The 23141-nt window shown below is 37.0% G+C and overlaps 1 pseudogene across 1 annotated transcript; it reads left to right on the top strand.

The window, feature by feature from the left end:
• Positions 1-13695: 13695 nt before the first annotated feature.
• On the top strand, positions 13696-21475 carry LOC149184286 (glucan endo-1,3-beta-glucosidase-like; annotated as a pseudogene). The gene is made up of 3 exons (XR_016257767.1): positions 13696-13778; positions 13992-14233; positions 20595-21475. The product of XR_016257767.1 is annotated as a glucan endo-1,3-beta-glucosidase-like (transcript).
• Positions 21476-23141: the final 1666 nt, after the last annotated feature.

The raw sequence follows: 23141 nt of genomic DNA, 5'->3' as shown, positions 1-23141 counted from the left end.
GCATGATAAAGGAGCACTCCAACCTCCCCTGACTGAGAAGCTACAAATGATGAGGTATGAGCCACGTGAGGAAGACCCAAATGTAAATATCGTGCTCTGAAGTGGTATCACGACAAGAGATGACAAAGGAAAGCAACCTGAAGAAAGTGCCTGGGTTTGCAAGTCTCCAACAAAGGAACTAGAAATTGATCTAGAGAGCACTAAGGAAACATTCATCGAAGCTAAGAAGAGCTTCGCGGATGCCTCCACTTTAGGAAGTAAAGACAAACTGGAACCGGAAATGGACCCATCAATGCTCACTACATTTTTGGAGACATGCATGAAGATGTTGCATGACAGCAAAGTTGTGAAGGGACTACAAGAACTCATCACTAGATGTGCTGGAACCACGCCAAGAGAACCACACATAGTACAGAAGCTCGGGAAGCACACAACGCGAACAAGAAGAGAGATGAGAATAACTACGCAGATCGGGGAATATGAAATGGATCAAGAGATTTTGGATCTAGGATCGAGCATGAACATCCTACTAAAGCAGACGTGGGAGTTCATGGGCAGGCCTGCATTGCAATGGTCTCGTATTTGATTACGACTAACGAACCAACAAAAGATCCTACCTGTGGGAATATTGTAAGGAATAATGGTAGATATTGAAGGTGCGAGCATGCTTGCATATTTCGAAGTGATAGAGATTGTTGATGACAACAATCCCTATCCTGCACTATTGGAAATATATTGGGCCACTGAAATGAATGGAGTGATAAATATAAAGAATCACAAGATGATTTTTGAGAAAAATTCACTGTGCGTAGTGGTACCTTGAGACCCCGCCGAAGGATCGCGCTACACAGAGCCAGTGCGTGACTACAATAGCGACTACAATCTAGACTGCATCTACAAGATAACCGTGCAAGAGTAGGACTGGGTGAATCCAACAGCGGATGGCAGACTCTCGTGGCAGCGCGAAAGCTCTTGCACCTCAGATTCGAAGGAGGAAATAGAATGATGGTAGAACTGGTTACATGAGGTAACCACATTCAACTATAACATGATGACAAGGTCACTACACTGTGTGGCAATAGAGGTAAGATACCTTCCTATGTATGACGGGTTGAGCGTTGTGGACGATTTCCTGAACAAATTTGAAATAGAATTACCAGAACAATTTCGATGCTCTGAAATGGGTACTATGCACCACACCCACGAGATGGTGGGGTACACATCAAAGAAGAATTGAGGACTGGCGTGAATGCAAAAGGATGATGCGCTTGCAGTTTGGGATGCCTCAAATGCGACTAACAGACAAGTATGATGGATGGGATGATCCACGTGTACACCTCACGAAATGGACCAAGGTCTACAGGGAAGAGCTACAACTTAAGTGGGTGCACCTATTCTGTCATACCCTGGATATCATACCCATGAATTTGTATACTAAGATGGAGCTCCACCATGGCACGAGTGAATGGGATATCTTGCATGAAATATTCTTGTTAACCTTCACGTTTGAGGATCATTGGTGGGATACTGTTGATGATGTGTTGCAAGCAGTAAAAATAGCTATCTTCAGAATATCCCAGGAGCCAATGGAAGTGCTTCAGCTAGAATGGGTGACCTAGCTGAACTACGCACAGGACTGTTACAATGTAAACATTGAGGAGGATGATGAAGATCCACGAAAAATTAACATTCCAGAAACTGAAGGCTATCACAAGGTTCAAGGACCATTGATTGAAGATCCTTACATCACCATGCTACTAAAAACAAAGTAGGTAAACATTAGGATGGAGTTCGAACCGAAGTATGCAATGCTCGGTGACTATTGGGATGACGCCATGATGGATAAGGTCGTTGAGTTACTCCGCGAGTATGAAGACTTATTCTCGACCAAGATTACGGACTTAAAGGGGATTTTTGGTGATTTAGGGATGATGAGGATCACCCTAAAACCTGACGCAAAGCCGATTAAGCAGAGGCCTTACCACTTGAATCTGAAGTAGAAGGAAAAGGTCTGCATAGAACTAGACAAAATGCCTGCAGTCAAAATTGTTGAGCCGGTGGAAGAATCCGACTAGGTAAGCCCTATGGTAGTGCAGGAGAAAAAGTAGAAGGACGAGATAAGAAAGTAAAAGTTAGAACTTCAACAGGAATTTCAGAAATATTTAGAAGTGACATCAAAGTCAAGTAAGGCTTCCCTTTATCGACTACTCTTTTTGGTTTATATATTGATAAATTGGAAGAGTGGTTAAATTTTCAAGGTGGGGATGGTGCTTGTTTGGGGAGTTTGTGGTAAATCTTCTTCTATATGTTGATGACCTTGTATTGATTGCTAAATTGGCCCAGAGATTGCAGATGCACCTATATGCCCTTGAGAATTTTTGTAAAGTAGTGGGGATTCAAGTCAATACTAGCAAGACCAAAATAATGATTTTCTCAAATAAAAGGAAGAAGAGCCAACATACGTTCTTCTTTATAGGAAACATTCTTGAAGAATTAAAAGAATACAAGTACCTCGGTATTGATTTCAATAACAAGCTTAATTGGGAGGACTGCATAAAGAAGAGAATATTAAGAGGGTGGAAAGCATTATATGCTCTTCAAAACAGATGTAGAGAGGAAAAGTTATGTGATTGTAAAATGATTAAAGTGCTTTTTGGGCTCCTAGTTTGTCCAGTGATATTATATGGGTGTGAACTATGGGCTAGCAACATCTGTGTCTCAAAATGGAAGCAAATTGAGAAAATCCAAAAACGCTTGATCATTAGCAAGTTCAAAATAAAAATTTTGGTTCCTTATGAGATAATGCTGAGTAAAATAGGTGCATCTCCCATCGAAGCAACTGCTATTGTGCATATCATAAGGCACCTAAAAGGAATTGAGGAAATGGGAGTAAGTAGATAGCCTAAAGTTATCTTCAATGAAGGCATGAGTGAAACAAAGAAATCATGGATGAGACAAAACAACAAATGGACACAAAAGTGGAATATTTACCTCAATGCCTGTCTCACAAATAGCAAGGAGTTAAAGAAATTTTCTATCGAAAAGTTCCGTAAGCGGGTAGAAAGAAGAAGGAATATGTACAGGGATTCAATCCCACTTTTGATATCCACCAAAAAGAGTACATTGGAGCTAGCATTTGATGGAGAGAAAATATTCTTATTGCTCAATTAAGAACTAACCGCATCTACTTCGGTGTGAAACAAGTCGATGGGAAAGAACTAAATAAGCTTGGGAAGAACGAATATGTACTTTTTGCACTTCTGAGGTAGTGGAATCAGAAACACATTTCATTTTGGAATGTGATTCTTTTAGAGACATCATAGACAGTTACGATAGTATATTAACATTGGTTTTTGGACATTGTCTTTTCAGTGACAACACTGTTAGAAGGTTGGTGAAATCATCATTAATTTAAATAAGAAAATGATCAAATTGCAAAAAGAAAAATGGAAAGAGACTACAAATCACATAGACTATTTTTAATTACATAGATGTTAAAATTTATTTCATTCATTCATAAAGACACTTTCCTCTCTATTGAACTTTGATTTACCATAAATATTGAACTTTGATTTACCATAAATACCCTTTCTTCCGTATCTAACCTTTTGACTTTTCAATTTTGATGGATTGAAACTTGGACCAATACCATGAAAGCGTTTTATTCATTAAATGCCATTAAAAAGATTCTCTCATGCCATTATATTTAATATTGCAATCAATGCATAACGATTGATAATAACTCACAAGTATACAATTTGACCTTTTAAAGCGAGGTGAAACATTTAATAGCAATATCATTCCATGTTTAGAACGAATATTGAATGAAGAGGTCCTAATGGATGGTATTGGAATTCAGAGATCTCAACATTATTTCAATCCATACATTTTTATTGTTCAAATAGTAATTTAGATCATCTAAATGGATCAAGAATCTTATTTTGTTTTAGAATTTATCATAAAAATATTTATGATAGTATTTAATAAAAAAATGATAACATCCCTGAATCATATTTTTATATTGACTAAATCATAGTTTGAACGGATCTACATATCCTAGTTCATATTACATTACTATTTATAATAAAAAACTTATATTTTGTTGTTATTATGATTTTCACGGACTAATTCGAGAAGGAAGTGTAAATGTGTTAGAAAACCTGCATAGATGAATCTAGCTAGTAAAGGTTGAACACACAGCTTTGCAGAGCAAAAACACTAAAAGAAAATCGAAAGAACAAAAGAATGATTCATTAGAAAATAGGTTACAATGCTCATGATATAGAATTACTGGGTGAAGATCCCAAGGTAATGCACTACAATGGTGATCAATGAGAAGAATCAAAACCTACAAGTAGTTCTGGAGAGAACTAGCCAATTGCGGAGTGAAAGGAGCAAATCAGGGAGTAAATCATGCAGAAGAAGTAACCAGTTGCGGAGTTAAAGAAGGAGTAAATCAGGGAGTAAATCATGCACAAGAAATAACCAGTTGCGGAGTTAAAGAAGGAGCAAATCAAGGAGTAAATCATACAGAAGGAATCTTTCATGTAGTCCCATGCTCTAACTAAGAGTCCGCATGTAGGTGTGTAGTACTTCCAACACCCCCCCTAAACACCACTATGGGGAAAAGTAAAGAATAGGCCCTGGAAACTAAGGCCAAAGGTCACCCAAAATATAGTGCAATTTGTATTAAAATTGAGGAAAGAGGGAAAACCTCGTGGGAAAACCCGCCCCTCAAAATACAATGTAATCAAAAGACAAGAGGAAGAAAAGACAGTTGCTAAGCAACTATGTCCTTCACTACAAGACGATCGCGCAGAGAGCGAAACCTCTGCTTAGTGAATGTCTTGGTGAAGATGTATGCAGTTTGTTCTGCTAAAGGATAGAACTACAAATCAATGACCCAATCATGTACTAAGTCTCTGATGTAGTGCATATGGATCTCTATTTGCTTCGTCCGCTGCCTCTGTACTGGATCCCTACAAAATTTGAGAGTGCTCTGGTTGTCACAGCAGATGACAATGGGCTGGTGGAACTGGACGCCCAACTCAGTGAGGAAGTACTATAGCCATAGAGCTTGAATGGTGATGTTGACTACTCCTCTGTACCCAGCCTCAGCTGAAGAGAGAAAAATAGTAGCTTGCTTCTTGCTCGACCAATAGATAGGGCCAGATCCTAGACTGAGTGAATATCCGGAGGTGGACTTGCGATCAATGCTGTCTCCCGCCCAATCAGAATCTGTGAAGCCAAGGAGATTCAATGCAGTGCCTGTTGCATAGTGAATCCCGAAGGTGATGGTGCCCTGCACATATCGAACGATGCGCTTGGCAGCATTCCAGTGTAGATCATGCGGCTCCTGCATGTATCTGGAAACTACCCCTACTGTATATGAGAGATCTGGTCTAGAGTGGGTCGGGTACAATAAAATCCCCACTAGCTGTCGATAGAGAGTGTTGTCAACTAATGGAGTGGCACCTCCATCCTCAAGGCGGACCCCAGATAGAAAAGGAGTCGGTGCTGGCTTGCAGTCAATCATGCGAAATCTCTCAAGGAGATCCCGTGCATACTTAGCCTGAGAGAGTTTGATGCATGTGGCATCCTGGATGATCTCAAGACCAAGAAGGAACTGTAATGGACCCATGTCCATCATCAAGAACCTATAATGCAAGGCCATCTTGACTGTAGCAATGGCTAAAGCCGAGCTGCCGGTGATTAGGAGATCATCCACATACAAAGCTAAGATAAGAAGAGAATCATGTGTCTTGAGCATGTAAACATTTGGATCAGACTTGCATCTTTCAAAGTTTTCTGATAAGAGAAAAGAATCCATCTTCACATACCAAGCTCTCGAGGCCTGCTTAAGGCTGTAGAGAGATTTCTTCAGTCTACAAACCAAAGATGAATCTTGAATGAAACCATGTGGCTGCTCCATGTAGATCTCCTCAGATAGGTCTCCATGAATAAAGGCATTCTTCACATCCATCTGATGTACTTCCCACCCTTGGGTAGCCGCAATGGCAAGTGTAAGGCATATGGAATCCATATTTGCTACTGGAGCAAAGTTCTCGTCATAATCAATGCCATGCACTTGTTGGAAGCCTTTAGCTACTAGCCTTGCTTTCCGTCTCGTGATTTGCCCATCTGCAGCACTCTTGGTCCTGTAGACCCATTTGCATCAGACAAGTTTCCTTCCTGAAGGAAGGGGGACGAGATCCCAGGTTTGTTTCTCGAGGAGGGAGTTATACTCCTCCTCCATCGCAGACTCCCAAGATGGATGCCCAGCAGCCTCAGCATAAGACTGTGGTTCAGAACACTGAACCAAATGACAATGCTAGGATGGCGATGGTTCAATGGCATTGAGGACAAGAGGAGGCTCAATAAACTCTGAGCTAGTCCTCTACAGATCAGAATTATCCCCCACAAGACCATTTCTAGCAGCTGGGTGTTCTTGTGCATATGTCTCACGTAAGCTCCTTGTTTTCTGATTTATGACAGGAGAATTTGATTCACTGCTGGAAGCCCGATCTGGGCTTAAATGTGGATCATCATATGCATGTACTGGATTTGTATCTGAAGAATGTCTCGTCATCTACATGCTCTACCGTGGAATCTGCATGCTCTGTATCTGCATCTGAGTGTACTGAGTCATCATCTCGAACATGAGGTAGATAAAAGGTGTTTGCATGCGGCAATTGAGGTGCATGCGAGAGACTTTCCTCAAATTTGACACTTCGCTCAATGATGAGCTTGTCCGTAGAGGAAATCAGGAGTCAGTATCCCTTCACGCCATCACGGCATCCAACAAAGATGCACTCAATGCTCTGTGGATCAAGAGTTTTCCTCTTTTCGGAGGGGATCCTGGCCCATGCTTGGGAGCCGAAAACACGGAAGTGGGTGACCTCTGGTTTAGTGCCACTCCAAGCCTCAAAGGGGGTCTGATCCTTGACAGACCTATGAGGATATGTTTGCCTGGATGTAGTTAGCACAATTAAGTGCTTCAACCCATAGCCTATGAGGCAGTGACTTGAAGCCATTTATTTGAGAGATCGATTCTTTCTCTCGGCAACTTCGTTCTGCTGCGGAGTGTATGGAACTGTGTACTCCAACTGTATCCTGGACTGAAGACAAAGGTTCTTAAGTGCTGCGTTAACATATTCCCCCCCATTGTTTGTACGGGGGCTTTGATCTTTCTCTCTGACTGTGTCTCAACTAATGCTTTGAAATCTTCAAAGTGCGCAAAATGTTTAGATTTGTTCTGGAGAAGATACACCCAAGTATACGTGAGAAATCATCAATAAATGTAAGCACATACCTTGCTTTGTTGATGGAAGGATGAGGAAAAGGCCCCATGAGATCACTATGGATCAGATCTAGAGGAGAGGATGCTTTGTGAGTCTTGCCAGTGTCAAACTTTTCTCTAGGATGTTTGCTAAGGACACACCCTTCACAAACTCCTTTGGAGAAACTTATATTTGGCAAGCCTTCCACCAACTCATGCTTGCTTAGCTGCTACATATACCTATAATTTAAGTGACCAAACCTCTTGTGCCAAAGCATACTACTATCATCAGCATGTGTAAGAAATAAGGAGGATTCGGATTCAATAAATTCAGAAAATGTAGACAGTCTAGGTCCATTGTTTACCTCACCGGTTGCAATTTTGGAGCTGCTATGTAGGTCATATATGTTCACTGCATCTAGAGTGAATTCCACTCTCTTTCCGGTGCCGGAATGAGTGATCTGATAAACTGAAAGCAGGTTTACCAAAAGTTTTATAACATGAAGCACATCTTCAAAGCTTCCATGTAAAAGTTCCACTCTACCTTTTCCGGTGACCTCAATAGGTGAGTCATCTCCCATGAGGATGGGAGGTCCTTTGCATGCATCCAAAGAGGAATAGAATTCCTTTGCAACAGCCATATGATGTGATGCACCAGCATCTATAATCCATGCATCAGGGAAAGAAATAATTGCAACTAAAGCATGAAAATTGTTACCTTTCCTATGTGGCAGATCCTCAATTTTCTTCTTGGCGCCCTGAGGGATGTGGTCCCCAAGGTTGTGCTTCTGAAGGATTTCTACCATTTGGTCAATTTATTTCTTCATGCAAGAGGATTCTAGATGGAATCCTCTTTGACAGTAGGTGCATCTGTTTCCTTTCTTCACTTTCTCATTTCTCGAGCCGGAGGAGTCATTGAAAGGCTTGGTCTACCCTTCCTTCTTTGGATGGGAATGCACTTTTCCCTTGTCTTTTTGCTGCTGATTTTTCTAATTTGAATCAAATCTGTGATTTTTATTGTGGCTGCCATCATGCACAGCAAGTGCATGCGCTTTTGGAGGTTTGATTTTCCCCATGCCAATGAGTTTATCTTGCTCAAAAGTAAGGGACTCCATGAACTCCTTGAGAGAAGGCATAGTGTAGGATTTACCTGTTGTGAGCCTTATTGAATGAAATGTAGATACAAAGACGAAGTATTTGGTCCAAGCTTTGACATAATAGAGAGAATTTGGCGACTCTCCTTCTTGGATTTGTCAATTCCACAACCCTTGAGTTGTAGCAATAGATCATTATATTTGGTGAAGAAGTCTTGAATTCTGTCATAGTTTCGTGGATCCAATGATAGCAGCTCCACTTCAAGTAGATGTCCTTTTATTTCATCCTGTTTCCCGTAGAGTTCTTGAACTTTTTTCCAAATCTCATTGGGAGTATTGCAGGCAGATAGATGAAACTGCAACTCTAGAGAGATGCACATGCATATGGATCTGTGGGCCTCATCCATACAAATGAGGTACTTGGATTTCTCTATGGCTGAAGTGGGTTCCACTTCTACAGCCATGGTAATCTTGTACAACCCTTTTTGACGAAGGTATCGAGCCATTTGGCCCTTCCATTCATGATATTTGTACGGTGTTAGGATCGATGCTTGGGAAACTCCATTTTTATGTCGATCTTCGATCTCCAAGCTATAATACCTACAATATGAAGTACTGGTGCACTTTTTATCTAGCAACATGTGGGCTTTGATACCATGTAAATGTGTTAGAAAACGTGCACAGATGAATCTGGCTAGTAAATGTTGAACACACAACATTGCAGAACAAAAACACTAAAAGAAAATCGAAATTACAAAAGAACGATTCATTAGAAAATAGGTTACAATGCTCATGATATAGCATTACTGGGTGAAGATCCCAAGGTAATGCAGCATAGTGGTGATCAATGAGAAGACTCAACACCTACAACAAGTTCTGGAGAGAACTAGCCATTTGCGGAGTGAAAGAAGGAGCAAAGCATGGAGTAAATGATGCAGAAGAACTAACCAGTTGCGGAGTTAAAGAAGGAGCAAATCAGCGAGTAAATCATGCAGAAGAACTAACTAGTTGCGGGGTTAAAGGAGTAAATCATGTAGAAGTAATCTTGCATGTAGTCCCATGCTCTAACTAAAAGTCCACATGTAGGTGTGTTGTACTTCCAACAGGAAGGCCGAGTGAATGACTATTATCTTACGCAGTGAATATCTACGCGGGGAATATCTGCAAACGAAGAATGTTCTTAGCCCACTAGAGTGGTTGAACGTTAATGGTTAGGCTTTCGCGGGCTCTGCAACCCTGGCTCAATCCCAACTCAAAAAGTGGAAATATTTTTGTTAATATGCGAAGACTTTGAGACCTGGAGGAAGAAACGAACAAAGAAATTGTTTTGGATTGCAGGTTTCTGTGGAGAGGTTTTTGAGAGATTGTATTCGGATAATCCACAGTATTCATCATTTTCTTTTTGTCGACGTTTCGAGCCTAGAGCAAGACTCATCATCAGGACTTTGATATACAGAGAAGAGAAAAAGATCTGACATAAATAAGGATAGGGTTGACCGTTTAGGGTTTTTTTAGGCCGACCTAGAGATTATATTAATAAACTAATATTTTATTTATTATTTTTAATAATTCAATTAACCCTAAAAACCTAGCCTAAAATTTTTACAGAGAGCAAAGGATTTAGTTTTTAAAGATTCTTTTAATTTTAATAGCTATTGTTTCTTTTTAATATTAAGGTTTTATTTTTAATGCATTAATTTTAAATGTATTATTTTTAAATGTATTATTTTTTATTCTTTTTAAAATAATGTATTAGTTTTATTTAGATTTAAATGGTTAAATTCTTTTTAGATTTAAATGTATTAGTTTTATTGAGATTTAGATTTAAATTCTTTTTAATAATAATGTATTATTTTTAATGTATTAATATTAAATGTATTATTTTTAAATGTATTATTTTTTATTCTTTTTAAATTAATGTATTAGTTTTATTTAGATCTAAATGGTTAAATACTTTTTAGATTTAAATGTATTAGTTTTATTGAGATTTAGATTTAAATTCATTTTTAATAATAATGTATTATTTTTTATTCTTTTTAAATTAATGTATTAGTTTTATGTGGATTTCAATTGTTAAATTGATTAGTTATATTTCTCTTTAAATTTTTATTGAAATTAATGTATTATTATTAAAAATAATAATGTATTATTTTTAAATGTATTATTTTTTATTCTTTTTAATATAATGTATTAGTTTTATTTAGATTTAATGGTTAAATTCTTTTTAGATTTAAATGTATTAGTTTTATTGAGATTTAGATTTAAATTCTTTTTAATAATAATGTATTATTTTTAATGTATTAATATTAAATGTATTATTTTTGATTCTTTTTAAATCAATGTATTAGTTTTATGTGGATTTCAATTGTTAAGTTGATTAGTTATATTTCTCTTTAAATTTTTATTGATAAGAATTAGGTTTATTTATGAGCTCAATATTTTTTATTTTATATATACTCAGATTCATGTATTGTTAATTTTTAACTTAGATTTATATGCTTTATTAATTAATAAGATTTCTTTTAAAGTTTTATTGTTGAGATAAACTGGTTAGTTTTGACGTAGTCCAACTATTCACCAAAATCCCCCTAGATGAAGCAATTCAAGTGGTTAAGGAAGTGGCTGACCCCCAAACTTCAAAATTAGCTGAAATTCGTCTCCGCTCAACATTCTTCTCTTTCCAAGGGGAAATCTTTGAACAAACTTCGGGTGTGGCTATGGGATCGCCTCTTTCACCCATTGTGGCCAATCTCTTCATGGAAAAATTTGAAACCAAGGCTCTTGATTCTTACCCATTAAAACCTAAGTTTTGGGTCAAGTTTGTAGACGACACTAGTGTAAATTGGCCTCATGGTGATATAGAACTTAAAAAATTTTTGAACCACCTCAACAGCATATCTAAAGACATAAAGTTTACAATGGAAACCGAAGAAAATAACTGCATCCCTTTCCTTGACATTCTCCTCATTAGAAACAATGATGGCTCCATAGGCCATAAAGTTTTCAGAAAGAAAGCTCACACGGACAACTACCTCCATGCTGATTCACATCACCACCCAGCGCAAAAGACCGGGGTACTGCAAACACTCTTCACTAGAGCTTGTAGAATCTCAGATGACAACCACGCTGATGAAGAAATTGCTTACCTGAAAAGAACTTTTGCCAGCTTAGGATACAATAGTAAGAGCATCCTCAAAGCCATTAAAAAGGCAAAATCTGGAAACAATATAAACAAAACAAAAGACCCCTCAACTTCTAATGCATACCTTCCATACATTCAAGGTATCACTGACAAAATTGCCAAAATTCTCAGGAAAAAAGACATCAAAACTTCATTCAAACCCTTGTCAACTATCAAGCAAGGTATGAAGTCTGTTAAAGACAGTCAGGATCAACTTCAGCAGAAAGGAGTTTATATCATAAACTGCTCTTGTGGAAAACAATATATAGGGGAAACTGGCAGGTCTGTAAGGATAAGACTCAAAGAGCATAGCGCTGATATCCGTAAAGAAAGAACTCGCTCTTCAGCTCTTGCTGAGCATGTAGGTAAAACAAACCATCACATATGCCTTGAAGAAACCAGAATCATTGCCAGAGAAGAACACCATTTCAAGCGTAAAATTCGTGAAGCAATTGAAATCATAAAACATCCTGGTAACCTTAATAGGGATGGGGGATGGGACATTAGTAAAAACTGGAACTGCCTGCTTAAAAATAAAAATAAATCTAATTCTCAACAATAAAACTTTAAAAGGAAATCTTATTAATTAATAAAGCATATAAATCTAAGTTAAAAATTAACAATACATGAATCTGAGTATATATAAAATAAAAAATATTGAGCTCATAAATAAACCTAATTCTTATCAATAAAAATTTAAAGAGAAATATAACTAATCAGTTTAACAATTGAAATCCACATAAAACTAATACATTAATTTAAAAAGAATAAAAAATAAAACATTTAAAAATAATACATTTAATATTAATACATTAAAAATAATACATTATTATTAAAAATAATTTAAATCTAAATCTCAATAAAACTAATACATTTAAATCTAAAAAGAATTTAACCATTTAAATCTAAATAAAACTAATAGATTATATTAAAAAGAATAAAAAATAATACATTTAAAAATAATACAGTTAAAATTAATACATTAAAAATAATACATTATTATTTTTAATAATAATATATTATTTTCAATAAAAATTTAAAGAGAAATATAACTAATCAATTTAACAATTGAAATCCACATAAAACTAATACATTAATTTAAAACGAATAAAAAAAAATACATTTAAAATAATACATTATTATTAAAAATGAATTTAAATCTAAATCTCAATAAAACTAATACATTTAAATCTAAAAAGAATTTAACCATTTAGATCTAAATAAAACTAGTACATTAATTTAAAAAGAATAAAAAATAATACATTTAATATTAATACATTAAAAATAATACATTATTATTAAAAAGAATTTAAATCTAAATCTCAATAAAACTAATACATTTAAATCTAAAAAGAATTTAACCATTTAAATCTAAATAAAACTAATACATTATTTTAAAAAGAATAAAAAATAATACATTTAAAAATAATACATTTAAAATTAATACATTAAAAATAATACATTATTATTAAAAAGAAACAATAGCTATTAAAATTAAAAGAATCTTTAAAAACTAAATCCTTTGCTCTCTGTAAAAATTTTAGGCTAGGTTTTTAGGGTTAATTGAATTATTAAAAATAATAAATAAAATATTAGTTTATTAATATAATCTCTAGGTCGGCCTAAAAAAACCCTAAACGGTCAACCCTATCCTTATTTATGTCAGATCTTTTTCTCTTCTTTGTATATCAAAGTCCTGATGATGAGTCTTGCTCTAGGCTCGAAACGTCGACAAAAAGAAAATGATGAATATTGTGGATTATCCGAATACAATCTCTCAAAGAAATTGTTGACAGTGCGCATTTACGTGGAATAAGAGTGCCCGTGCCTGTACGTCTTCTAGACATGTGATGAAAGCTGAAACAGACATTGCAAGTAAAGTGCCTTCATCCATTCATTTTGATAACCAAAGACTTTGACTGGGGACGGACGGCTAGAAAGTTGAGGACAAAACCAGAAATTGTTGAAAGTCTGCATTGAGAAGGAATGGAAAAAAAAGACAAATTACGAGGAAAGCGCCTTAATCAATTCAGCCAACCCATTCTTGCACGGTGCAGCCAGTCGCATGCGGCGGCGCATTCACTTGACCCATCACAATAGAACTTCTTATAAATTGGACTTCTGCCTGTAGATTTTTCATGTCTCTCAATTCCTCTGAGAAAAATGGCAGCCATGAAGATCGCGCTGATTGGGTGTATTGCAATCTTGTGTTCAATTCTCGCGGGTAAGTTGAGCATTACCCAACATTTTTCCAATTCTTTTCTTTTTCGTAGTTAGAATGTAAAATTGGATACATTCTCATTGTTATGTTTATAGGTTTCCTTAAGAAAAAATTAAAATAAATGGTAAAATGTATATACTTGCAACAAAGGGATCCTTTGTCCCATGAACAATACGCTTCGGACAATTCATAACATCAATTTGATTCATTGTGCAGACGCTACTCAAATAGGAGTCAACAACGGCATGGTCGGAAACAATTTGCCACATGCAGACGAGGTAGTAACCTTGCTGAAGGAGCACAACATTGGAAAATATAGGATTTTCCAAGGGAGCCCATGTGTACTGAAAGCTTTTGAGAATTCTGGGATCGAGGTAATCGTCAGAATCGAAACCAACAGATTGCAGCAAATATCGTCTAGCCAAGACGCAACAAACGGTTAGGTTAAGGACAACATTGTGCCCTTCTATCCTGTTGAAATTATAATTTCAACTGCAGTGAACAGAACAGCAGCAGACTACTTTATTCATTTGTCGTGATCCGGCACCCCACATTTTCTCCTGATCTTTTATGTCACCGCCATTACCATCTTTTCACTCTTTAATTATTTTTGAGTTTCCAGGAGGAAGAAGATCAGATCCAGCGCCACACCGTTACTTTTCAGCAACCATATTAATGAGCAGAACGACTGAAAGAGAAAAGAACCGGCCTCGAGCCGACGTAGCATTTATCAGCTATAGATTTCATCACCACCGACTCAAGAAATACAGCAAAAGATCAAATCTGTTAATCATGAGCAGCATAAACTTTATGAGCAAGTTAAAGCGGTGAAGACCCTTTTCTGCACTATAAATAGAAACAGAAACAGAAGTAGAAAATAGAGGGGAAATAGATTGAAAGTCCTTTTGTAACGCACAACAGTGTAGAACAAGAGAGTTTTTTTTTGTATTGTACAGCAGTGCTGAAATTTTCTGAGATAGTTGTTTTGTGGAACTGAAGCATTCCTGTTGTAATCCCTCTGTCAAGAGGAAGATGCTCTTTAGCATAATATTTTGTGAAGATCCCTCTACGTGAAGAAGACTTAGTTTTATCTATTGGTTTATTTTCATAAATAGAAATTTCTTTCTGTGCGTTGCTGTTACACCAAAAGTTATCTTGTCAAAAATTTCCTGTTGCTGTTACACCGTAAGTCGAAAAATACTTGACGTCAAAAGTTACGTTGTTGCAACACCACGAACAGCAACTGAAAACATTTGCGTTGCTGCAACACAAGTTACAGCAACTGAAAAAAAAACTGTGTTGCTGCAACACCGTTTCAAGAGAACGAATTTTTCTGTTTTTCTGAGTTAAAAACAGAGTATTTTTCTGTGTCAAAGACAAAGTATAATTTTGATCAGTTTTTGATCCTGAGGCAAAGTAGAGTATTATTTTATGCTCTGTTCTTGTGTTTTTGAATTATTAGAAAACAGAGTATTACTCTTTGTTCATATTTTTGTTGTTTCAGAATTTATCAGAAAATTCTCAACAGTGGAAACAAAGGATTTTTCCACTGTATTTTGTTTGGAATAACCAGAAATTCCCGACATGGTATCAGAGCGTGTCCAGGCTCTTTGAAGACATCAAAGAAGCTGAAAGAAGATTTGTTGCTGCAGCAAATTGCGAAAACGCTGTCAGGGTATTTTTCAGATTAGTTTTTTGTGTAGCTGCTAAAGACAATTAAGTGATTTTTTTTTACAGTCAAGTATTGCAAGAATGGCCAGCACCAGCGTGGGTATGTTTAATACCCAGCTCCCACAGTTCAATGGGAAAAATTATGACTACTGGGAAATAACCATGAAAGTCGTGTTTGCCTCACATGATTTATGGGAACTTGTTGAATATGGATTTGAAGAGCCAGCAAATGAAGAAGAGTTTATTGGATTAACTCAGGCAGAGAAAGAGCTGTTGAAAAGCAATAAGAAGAAGGACTCAAAAGCCCTTGTATTCTTATATCAAGAAGTGCATGAGAGTGTGTTTCCGAGGATAGCAGCAGCCAATACATCCAGAGAAGCGTGGCAAACTCTCAAGACAGCCTATCAAGGCATGGAGAAAGTGAAGACAGCAAAACTACAGTTGCTGAGGAAAGATTTTGAGAACCTGCGTATGAAGGAGTCAGACAATATTGACTCATTCTTCACAGAAGAAATTGGTTTGGTCACACAGATAAGGTCTCATGGAGAAACTCTTGAAGAAAGAAGGATTGTGGAGAAACTATTGAGGCGCCTACCCTCAAAGTTTGATGTGATTGTCACCACCATAGAAGAGACAAAGGATCTCTCAAATTTTTCAGTTGATGAACTTCATGCATCACTGATAACACATGAGCAGAGGTTGAGTAAAAATGAAAACTCATCTCTAGAGCAAGCATTCAAGACCCATATGTCATTTGGAAGAGGAAGAGGTCAAGGCAGAGGAAACAAGAGAGGAAGAGGCAGAACCCAATACAGAGGTGGAAGAAACAGTCCAGCAAATGTTCAAGGAAGAGGCAGCAAACCAAATCAGAACCAAGGCCATGGCAGCAGCCAGCAAAGTGGACAACATCATGCTCAAGGACAAAGGTATGAAAAATCCAATGTCCAATGTTATTATTGTAAAAAATATGGGCACTATGCAAATGAATGTAGGAAGAAGCAACATGATATGAGTAATAGATCTAGTGCAAATATCACTAGAGAAAATATCAGTCAAGATAATGTGTTTGTAATATGGCTGAAACAAACAATGAGGATATATGGTTTCTAGATTCTAGTTGCAGCAACCATATGACAGGAAACATAGCCCTGTTTTTTGCTTTAGATCAGAGTGTGCAGTCATAAGTCACACTTGGGACTGATAGTAAAATTTCTGTTATGGGAAAAGGAGAAGTTAAAATATTTACAAAGAAATGTGAAAAGAAAAACATAGCAGATGTCTATTATGTTCCTGGAATGAAGTGTAATCTCTTGAGTATTGGACAACTTGTTCAGAAGGGTTACAATGTTTTCTCTGAGAATGATGTATGCACCATCATGGACAGATTACGGAGCAAACGTTGTATTGCTGAAGTGAAGATGACAAGGAACAGGATGTTCCCTCTCAGAATAAGGGCAGATCTGAAAAATAAAGAAGTAATTGCAGCAGTGACACAAGAGGCTCTCCAAAGCGTACCAAAGGATGAAAATTGGTTGTGGCATTTGAGATTTGGACATCTCAACTTTGGAGGTCTTAATTTGTTGAGTAGAAAATGAATGGTAAGAGGATTACCATTGATAGAAAAGCCAGACAGCCTTTGTGAAGGTTGTATATTAGGAAAACAACACAGAGAGTTTTCCAACTGAGAAAAGCATAAGGGCAAAAGCACCTTTAGAAATTGTCCACTCAGATTTATGTGGAGCGATGCAAGCTCCATCACTTGCAGGCAGCCAATATTTTCTAACATTTATTGATGACTTTACCAGAAAGACTTGGGTTTATTTTCTGAAGAATAAGAGTGAAGTGTTTGAAAATTTCCAAAATTTCAAAGAACTTGTAGAAAATCAAAGTGGGCTACGTATCAAGGTTTTGAGAACTGACAGAGGAGGTGAGTATATCTCCAAAGAATTTTTACGATTTTGCAGAGAAAATGGAATTCATAAGCAATTTACAGCAAGGTACACCCCGCAGTAAAATGGAGTTGCTGAAAGGAAAAACAGAACAATCATGGATATGGCGAGGAGCATGTTGAAGGCAAAGCATTTGCCAAATGATTATTGGGCTGAAGCTGTACACTGTGCAGTATATATTTTGAATAGATGTCCTACAAAAGCAGTGATGAAGAAAGTGCCAGAAGAAGCATGGAGTACAAGGAGTCACCCACATGAAAGTTTTTGGTTGTGTGGCTTATGCACACATCCCAGATCAGCTAAGGAAGAAATTGGACAACAAAGGGGAGAAATGTATTTTCATTGGATACAATGAAGAATCCAAAGCTTACAGGTTATATATCTCATCCACCAAGAAGTTTTTTGTGAGCAGAGATGTTCAATTTATTGAAGAGGAAGCTTGGGATGGAAGCATAGAGAAAACAGTTAATATTGAAAATTGTTTGTCTCATGATGATGATGAGGAGGAGTTGGCTGAAACACATCCCCAAACAGCAGCACCAACAACAGAACAGCAAAAGACACCCTTGAGGAGAAATGAGAGTGCTTCTCCAAGCACACCACAAGGAGGAAATTCAAGTGCATCTACAAGCACTTGCACACCGAATGAAAGAGGTAAGAAATTCAGAAATCTAAGTGATATTTATGATGAAGGAATGAATTCCCTGTTTGCTTTGTATTGTCATGTTGATGACCTTGTTCATTTCGAAGATGCAATTAAAGATAAGAAATGGATAGAAGCTATGGATGAGGAGATGAATGCCATAAAAAGAAATAAGACATGGGATTTAGTTGATTTACCAAAAGGTAAAGAAGTCATTGGAGTTAAATGGGTCAACAAGACCAAGAGTAATGCTGAAGTCAAGATAGAAAGGCATAAGGCAAGACTTGTTGTCAAGGGATACAAGCAGCAATATGAGAGAGATTATGAGGAGACTTTCGCACCAGTTGCAAGAATGGAAACAGTAAGAGCAGTGCTGTCCATAGTAGCACAAAACAAATGGAAAGTTTACCAAATGGACATGAAGTCAACATTCTTGAATGGAGTATTAATGGAAGAGGTTTACATCGAGCAACCTCTAGGCTATGAGAAGAAAGGTCAAGAGCACAAAGTCTGCAGATTGAAGAAAGCTCTTTATGGGCTGAAGCAAGCACCAAGAGCGTGGTACAGTAGGATAGATTCCTATCTACTGGAGAACGGATTTGAGAAGTGTGAGGGAGAACCCACTGTTTACATCAAAGAAAAAGACTGTAAAATTTTAATTGTTGTGTTATATGTTGATGATGTGACCTTTACAGGACAGCAAGGCAGCAATCACTCCCACAGTGATGGGATTAAAACTCATCAAAGAGGACAGCAACAAAGATTTTGACCCTAGTGTGTACAAGAGCATAGTTGGCAGCCTCATGTATTTGACTGCAACTAGGCCAGACATAATGTATGCTGTTAGTTTAATTTCCAGATTCATGGAGAATTCTGAGGTATGTTAAAGGTACAAAAAGGTATGGCATATTTTATACTGTTTCAGAATGTTCAGATTTAGTTGGATACACAGATAGTGATTGGGCTGGAAGTGTAGATGACCGGAAAAGCACATCTGGTTACATTTTTCACATAGGTTCAGGAGCCATTTCATGGGCTTCCAAGAAGCCAATAATGGCATTGTCTACAGCAGAAGCAGAGTATGTGGCAGCTACAGCAGCAGCATGTCAAGCGGTTTGGATGAGGAGAATGTTGAGAAGTCTATGCCAGGAGCAGGCAACAGCAATAGTTATTTTTTGTGACAACAGCTCAGCTATTGCATTATCCAAGAACACTGTATTCCATAAGAGAACAAAACACATAGACACAAAGTTTCACTACATCAGAGAATTGGTGAACAATGGAGAAATCATTTTACAACATTGCAGGACTCAGGAACAGGTTGGAGATATTCTGACAAAGCCATTGGATCAGAAAAGCTTTGAGTTTTTAAGGAAACTTCTGGGTATGACTGATAACCCAGCAGTTGAAATTAAAGGGGAGTGTTGAAATTATAATTTCAACTGCAATGAACAGAACAGCAGCAGACTACTTTATTCATTTGTCGTGATCCGGCGCCCCACATTTTCTCCTGATCTTTTATGTCACCGCCATTACCATCTTTTCACTCTTTAATTATTTTTGAGTTTCCAGAAGGAAGAAGATCATATCCAGCGCCACACCGTTACTTTTCATCAACCATATTAATGAGCAGAACGATTGAAAGAGAAAAGAACCAGCCTCGAGCCGACGTAGCATTTATCAACTATAGATTTCATCACCACCGACTCAAGAAATACAGCAAAAGATCAAATCTGTTAATCATGAGCAGCATAAACTTTATCAGCAAGTTAAAGCGGTGAAGACCCTTTCCCGCACTATAAATAGAAACAGAAACAGAAGTAGAAAATAGAGGGGAAATAGATTGAAAGTCCTTTTGTAACACACAGCAGTGTAGAACAAGAGAGTTTTTTTTTGTATTGTACAACAGTGCTGAAATTTTCTAAGATAGTTGTTTTGTGGAACTGAAGCGTTCCTGTTGTAATCCCTCTGTCAAGAGGAAGATGCTCTTTAGCATAATATTTTGTGAAGATCCCTCTACGTGAGGAAGACTTAGTTTTATCTGTTGGTTTATCTGTTGGTTTATTTTCATAAATAGAAATTTCTTTCTGTGCGTTACTGTTACACCAAAAGTTATCTTGTCAAAAATTTCCTGTTGTTGTTACACCGTAAGTCAAAAAATACTTTACGTCAAAAGTTACGTTGCTGTAACACCACGAACAGAAACTGAAAATTTTACGTTGCTGCAACACCACGAACAGCGTTGCTGCAACACAAGTTACAACAACTGAAAAAAAACTGTGTTGCTGCAACACCGTTTCCAGAGAACGAATTTTTCTGTTTTTCTGAGTTAAAAACAGAGTATTTTTCTGTGTCAAAGACAAAGTATAATTTTGATCAGTTTTTGATCCTGAGGCAAAGTAGAGTATTATTTTATGCTCTGTTCTTGTGTTTTTGAATTATCAGAAAACAGAGTATTACTCTCTGTTCATATTTTTGTTGTTTCAGAATTTATCAGAAAATTCTCAACAGTGGAAACAGAGGATTTTTCCACTGTATTTTGTTTGGAATAACCAGAAATTCCCGACATATCCCGCCACCAATATAAAATACATTGCAGTGGGCAACGAGGTTTTTAAGAGCAAGGAGAACGTTCAGTATCTTGTTCCTGCCATGAAGAACATTCAAACTGCGCTTAACATGGCCAATCTGCAGAATAAGATCAAGGTATCCACCACCCACGCCTCAGAATATGTGATAGGCAACTCCTACCCACCTTCTAAGGGAGCATTCACAGACGAGGTGAAGGACACCATGATTTCTGTGCTGCAATTTCTGTTAGATAACGAGGCTCCTTTCATGGCTAACGTCTATCCATTTTTCAGCTACGTCAACAACTAGAAAAACATTAAGCTGGAATACGCTCTTTTTGAGTCCACGTCTCCGGTGGTAGAGAGCTACACCAACTTGTTCCATGCCATTGTTGATACTATTATCTCCGCCATGGAAAATTTGGGATATCACAACATCCCACTCATCGTTACTGAAAGCGGATGGCCTTCGGGTGGCAACATTAATGTGGCCACCGTTGAGAATGCTCAGACTTATAACAACAATCTCATCCGCCATGTATTATCTAATGCAGGGACGCCCAAGAGGCCGGGAAGGAGCATCGAGACCTATATCTTCGCCCTTTTCAACTAGGACAAGCCAAGTCAAGATGACACAGAACGTCACTATGGGCTCTTCTACCCTAATATATCGCCTGTATATGCAGTCAACTTTTCTCCGTGATTGACTTGCAAGCAAAACCCTCGCACCACGTCAATAAAGTCGATGTCCACAAACCATAGTCATCTGCATGGAAAATGCAGTGAGTTATGTTATGTAGGATGCTACTTATATAATCGTCCTCCTAAATAAATTCTAATAAAGTTTGGAAGCTGTCATTTGAATAATCTACCTGGAAATGGAAGTTAAACTAAGGTGCAAACGATAATGGCCACGGAATAGAAAAGTGAAAAGCGCTATTTAAGCCATTGCAAGCCTTATTTGAATGACATATCATGATATAATTTTTTTGGCAGTGCAAACAATCTTAAAATTCCTCGAATTTAGAACATTCCTCAACAGTGCCCGTTAAATCTCACAGAGAAAAAAAGATTAATTAACAGTAATCATAAAAAAATTTAAGTTGAAATGCTTACATGCCATAATAGGATCCTCATATTGAAGTATCTCATGCGGAGGGGTTTCCAAGGACCGGGGAGACGCTCTATGTGGGGATCAGCAAATGAGGAGGTAGTTCTTACTTGGTTGCCCCTTTGATATAACCCTTTGGCAGGAAGTATTACATTTGACCTGCGGAATTTTATTAATAACAACAATTTTGTTTCTAAAAAGAGAGTAATTAATTTTTTTTATACCATTCGCCAATAATCATGTTCTGTTATCATTTTTCCACCCATCATCTATCTTTTAAGCAGCATCAAATTCTAAATAAAAGATGTAGCAGTATAACATTATCAAAATTCGAGGACAATTATTACTTCTATTGTCACCGAGGCATCTCCACGTTAATTGTTTGTCGGTTTCATGCAAAAATATTTGATCAAAGTTTCATAGTTCAGTTGGTTTCTTTGTTTATTCATGTCCTTCTAATCTTCTTAGTAGGTCACCTACGCCAAAAGCACAAGGCCATATGGAAAGAAACCAATGTGACAATCCAAAGAAACAAACCGGTATTGGTATGGGCATGGTTAAATTCACCAAAAAAAACACGAAAACTGTCACCAGATCTTACAACCATTCTTTTTTAACACGCCTCACCTGCCAGTTTCTCATAATTCTGTTCTTGGGGTTGCATCCCCTTTATTCTACGAATTATTGACTAAGAAGTATAGGGTTACATGTGCCTCTCTGTTTTTTCATTTAGGTGCACTAGCTAAAGGGTTCTTCTCTCTTGCATTTTCAAACCTAATATTCTACGAATTATTGACTAAGAAGTGTAGGGTTACATGTGCCCCTCTTCTCTCTTGGATTTTCAAAACTAATATTCTACGCATTATTGACTAAGAAGTGTAGAGTTACATGTGCCCCTCTTTTTTTCATATAGGTGCACTCGCTAAAGGGTTCTTCCCTATTGCATTTTCATACCTAATAGCCTAATAGTCTTATTAGTGATTTTGTAAACCAATGCTAATTATAAACAATAGTTTAATAAAAATTCATTTATGTCTATAAAAGTCATATTCACCATCAGTCCTTCAATTCAAATTAGGACAACAGCCTCTTTAAAATATTTAATAAATACATCTCTGGTGATGTGTATCTTAGCATAAGTAAATGTACATATTTTCCTATGTTGTCCTTATCCAAAATATACTATTTTCTCAAAACTCTAAAAAAGAGCTTCGGAGCAACAACGATCAAATTGCAAATCTTTTCTTGTAGTTTATAATTGTATCATTTGGTGCATGGGCGCGTGTATATATATATATATATATATATATATATATATACTCATGGGTGCATCTTTTCTTGCTTATCCTATGAGATCTTACAATTAACCCTCTTATCAATCAATCAAAATTCTCTTATCCTCTTGATCTGAGAAAAGCTTAA

The sequence above is a fragment of the Pinus tabuliformis genome, chromosome 3_2 (genome assembly GCF_031772625.1).
Source record: "Pinus tabuliformis cultivar Carrire ecotype Pingquan chromosome 3_2, CPIR1, whole genome shotgun sequence".
NCBI lineage: Eukaryota > Viridiplantae > Streptophyta > Pinopsida > Pinales > Pinaceae > Pinus > Pinus tabuliformis.
This window is presented reverse-complemented; position numbering and strand designations above follow the sequence as displayed.